The 4,621-nt window shown below is 39.5% G+C and overlaps 1 long non-coding RNA gene across 1 annotated transcript in view; it reads right to left on the reverse strand.

Annotated features, from left to right (window-relative positions):
- Window positions 1-4,578: 4,578 nt before the first annotated feature.
- LOC135216348 (uncharacterized) overlaps window positions 4,579-4,621 on the reverse strand; it is a 1,129-nt gene continuing 1,086 nt past the window's right edge. Inside the window, exon 3 of the long non-coding RNA XR_010314862.1 lies at window positions 4,579-4,621. This exon is cut by the window's right edge and continues 190 nt beyond it. This is a non-coding gene — a long non-coding RNA (uncharacterized LOC135216348).

Here is a 4,621-nt window from a genome sequence, read left to right on the forward strand (position 1 = left end):
GCCATGTTGTTTGTGAGACATCTCCTGTGCCCTGATCGGGAGCCCTTCCTGTGTGCTGTGGAGGGCACTATATGTACTCCCCTTTATCTACGTCTCTGCATCTTTGGACCTTCCTGTTGCCCTTGGGAGGGAATCCTGTCTTTTCCCTGGTCCTGCTTTCGTCCTGCAACCTCCGGAGTCGTGAAAAAGCATGATTCTGTCTGGATAGCCGGTAAGGAAGGGTATAAACTGAATTCGTTATTGACGCTGGTCAGTGTATCCACCGGCCGCAGACCCCAATGTGATCCCGGAACAGCTGATTGACAGCCGTGTGTGTGTGTGTGTGTGTGTGTGTGTGTGTGTGTGTGTGTGAGAGTGGTGGTGCTGCCACCCATATAATTTCTGCGTTCAAAAACCTGTAATGTTAGATCAATTGTGATCTGTATCAGAGAGTCATTTATATTTATGTATGTTAATATTTTTGGGTAATTGCATAATCTAGGATTAAGGTTCTTTCCCCCGTTCATTATCCTCTTCTAAAAGTTTTCAGGGCTTTCTAGAAATACGTTGTTTTCCTTCCTCCTCCTAATTACTGTCTCTTGTTCTGTCGTGTGAATGAAGGTATTTTTAGGTCAAGTTTTTTTTGTACACCCTAAATTTTTTTTTTTTTTTTTGTGGTTTTAACCTAGTATTTATATGTAATTGTAATAAATACTCAAGTTTCGATTAGGATTTTCGTTATCGTCTTTGAGTGTTATTGCTGTGTTTTTCAGTTTGGAGATTTCGCCTCTTGGCCTTCAATGTTAACCTTTGTGGAACTGATCGTAAAAAGAAAAAGAGCCTCTTCTTGCCACTTATAATTCTTTTAAATAGTTGTGAGTAATGTTCATATGTATAATCAATGTTGTTCTGACTTCACATAAGGTTAATGCTCAACGAACCTAGTCAGCGAAATACACCAAAAGGGTAAGACATGGAGAGAACAGAACGGATCAAGAGGGTTATCTCTATTGTGCTAAGCTGCAATGATTGTCTATGATAATGAACGAATTATGAAATTTATGCAATGAAGCCGCGAACTGAGGCAGTTACAGCTACAATAGTAGATTCACATCACCCGTGCATCTGATGTCAAAGCCAGTCCCTTACGACGCTCCTGATTGGCTGTTGATAAGCCAATCACAGGGCTGGAAACTCAGTCTCAGAGAGTTTACATAAGCAGGATGTATGTTCCACCTCTCCATAGAGATGCATCTTTCAAAAGTATCCCTAAGGAGAGGTGGAACATACATCCTACCTGTGTGAACTCTCTCGAGAGACTGAGAGTTTCCAGCCCAGTGACTAGCTTATCAACAGCCAATCAGGAGCGTCGTAAGGGACTTGCCTAGACATCAGATGCACGGGTGATGTGAATCTACTATAGTGCCAGAGATAATGAAACGAGGAAGTTGGAGTGGTTGGACAGCAGGCCAAGAGCTGGAAGTCATTCAGCGCTGGAAGGGATATTGAAAGTAACAGGTATGAAAGGTGTAACAGGAGGAAAACCTCAAAGCTGTTGCACTCTGAAACAATCACAAGGGAAGGGTGGAAAGAAGGAAAGAAGACAGAATATGAATGGAAGTACAGTTAAGGTAACGAAAGGGGTTGCAGCTAGGGACCGAAGGGACGTTGCAAAGAACCTTACGTCATGCCTGCAGTGCACCGAGTGAGGTGCACTGACGGCGGCACTATACCCCTTCAGGAAACACTAAGATAGAGATCCAGAAAATAAATAAGATGAAAAACAGCAAACTACATGTGAAACTATTTGTAACCCCAACTGTTGCACTAAGATGTAATGGTTATAGATGATGGACACCAAGATGGACGAAGAAAATTGGAGGTAAAAAGCTAATAATTCGGTACAGGCAGGGGCGAAGGACGCTACAAATACAGTAATGCTTACTACATTACCTAAGAGAACGTGAAACTAGGTATTCCGTTTGACTAGAAAAACCTAACAATATACTCGACACTGCTGGGTTGATGCGCTGTGAATTCATAATTCACACCCAATAATAGAGGTGTTTAGATACCTTAAAATCTATGATCTGCCTTCCAGGCACGTATCGAAAGTTACTGCTTGGTACAAGGGGGAACAAGCCTACAACTAATAATTTTTTTTTTGATGTCTAAAACATACAAGTGCTTATTTTTCATAAATTCATATTTCGATGCCCTTATCTGTAGTCAGTTTAACTACTGTCTTTTCCTTTCTCATCTTTTTATTATGCTTCCAGTTCTATGGAAATAAGCCAGTTCATTTCACTGCCTTCGTCTGGTACAGGAACTAGTGATATATAATTTACAAATCGTAAGTTTATCATAGATTTCAATAAAATCTCTATATTCACCGATGTAAGCTGTATGGTATATATATATAGTATATATATCAAGAACAGTTTAATTTAAACTTTCAATAAAACTATTTCGTTGCATATAAAATGCATTACTATTAAAAGTTAGTATATAAATAAAAGCGGTATTTCAAGAGTGAGATCCGATCTTAAGTTAACTTCTATTAAAGCTAAATCTTAAGCCCCTTCCATACGGGGGCCAAATGTCCGGCGGGCACAAACTGTTACCAATTTTGTGAGTGGATGGCGATCACGAGTGTGGTCCAAGTCATAGGTTTGCCTGCCTGTGACTACTGCCTCCCTTAGACTGTTTGGCTGGTAACACTGTTGAAAAGCGAGAGAATTATGGGCAAATCAGAGTGCCCGTCATGTCTTTGCCTCTCGTATGGAAGGTGCTTTATACATTAAGTAGTTCAACCCATATCACGGCCCAGCCAAGAACAAGTCGGGGAAAAAAAAAGATAAGGGCATTAAGTGTACCAATAGTTTAAAACCTCTACCTAACGTCAACGGATCTGTGCGCACTGACTCAAACATTTGACCAACTGAAAAATCATTACAGTCAACCTTCTACTTTGTACGGTTGGACCTCTCAGCACCCGCCTAACTAGGAGACATATGAATCGGTAGTGGGCACGCTTTAAGCTCTATTTCCCTACTAAAACACCTACCTCCAAACTCAGACAGACAGGCAGACAGATAGACAGACAGACATTATTGCGTTGATGTCGATAACCTATACCAATTTCCTTACTACAAGAATATCCAAACTCCGTCGTTGGTAACACCCAACTTCATCTATCAAAGTTCTTTTTATTATTTTTTTTTTACTTATGAAAATTCGGCTATAAAAATCAAGTACTGGGGCACTCTTAATGGTACAGAGTTTAGACAGTGAAAAGAGGGTGCTGGAACAAAAAAAAAGATTAAGTACGATGAATGGAGGTGAAGTAAAACGCTGAAGTGGCTGCAGCAAGAAAACAACTTTTGTAATACCTACAGTGCACTACGCGAGGTGCGATATCGGTACTGCCTTCCTACGGAAATGAGATATTTTGGCAATCCAAGGCAGGCAGTAATCGGTTAACTATTAGGACCGACTCTGAAAACTCAAGAATAGCTACCAAACTATCTTAAAAATTTAGTATAGGAACTAAACTATACGTTGAAGGGTATTCAGGCCGCCTGTTTATGACATGTATACTATATAATCGATAGCATGGAACCAGTGGTTATTCAGCAACGGGACCAACGGCTTAACGCGACTTCCGAACTACGTCGAGAGTGAACTTCTATCTTCAGAAATGGACTAACTCCTCAATGGGATGGCCGAGAATCGAACTCGCGGCTACCGAGCTGGTAGGCCAAGACCAAGCCGACCACGACACTGAGGCGCTATGAAGAAAAGTTGTGCTTCGTTTCTCTAATGTAATTGTGAAACCTATTAATTCACCCGACCATATAAATATAGAATTTGAGGACTGTTACGTGTCTGCTACCTTCTTAGAATTTGTCGCAGATTTTAGGTATGTAACTTCAGTATCAGGCTTTTGCGCCGGCAGGCCAATTTTTTCAGCTCAGTCTCATGATGTAAAAGTACTAATAAATCAAAATCCAAATTTAGACAATTTGATGTTTTTCCATCAACACTCCCGTACATTCCTCTTTAATCTAAATGAGGTCATACCATCCAATATTTTAAAGTTGAGTTTAAGATTGAATATGCAAGGTACTGAGGAAGCAAGAGTCTTTAATTATTCACCTTCTTGATTTAATTATTCACCTCCTTGATTTAATTCAGGACAAGTTATGCCCTATTGAAATTTGAAATTGAATAACAAATCCAAGAGTAACCGAAATATTTTATATTTATAAAACCTTGGCTCGTTACGCATCCTTCAATTTAAAATACTCTTAGCTCCGTAGCCTCCACTCTGGGATTTACGGAATTGGCGAAAATTTTAATAAAACAAAACTTTTAGTGACCCACTAATTTTAATCTCCATTTTAATACAAAGATTAATATGATCCAGAGTTTCTGAAAAAATGTATGAGACTTAAATCAGTAGTACCTAATTATGACTTATCAGTTACTTTTGCTTTAAAGTCTTCTTGCTTTCAAGTCTTCTATGAAAGCCTCCTTCTACAGAGCTGTTATCAGAATATAAACAAGGTTACGTTTTAGACGAAAGAAAAGCATCAAGAATTTACTAAGAATTTATTACCATGACCAGTCTTTCCACATA

The sequence above is a fragment of the Macrobrachium nipponense genome, chromosome 6 (assembly GCF_015104395.2).
Source record: "Macrobrachium nipponense isolate FS-2020 chromosome 6, ASM1510439v2, whole genome shotgun sequence".
Lineage (NCBI taxonomy): Eukaryota > Metazoa > Arthropoda > Malacostraca > Decapoda > Palaemonidae > Macrobrachium > Macrobrachium nipponense.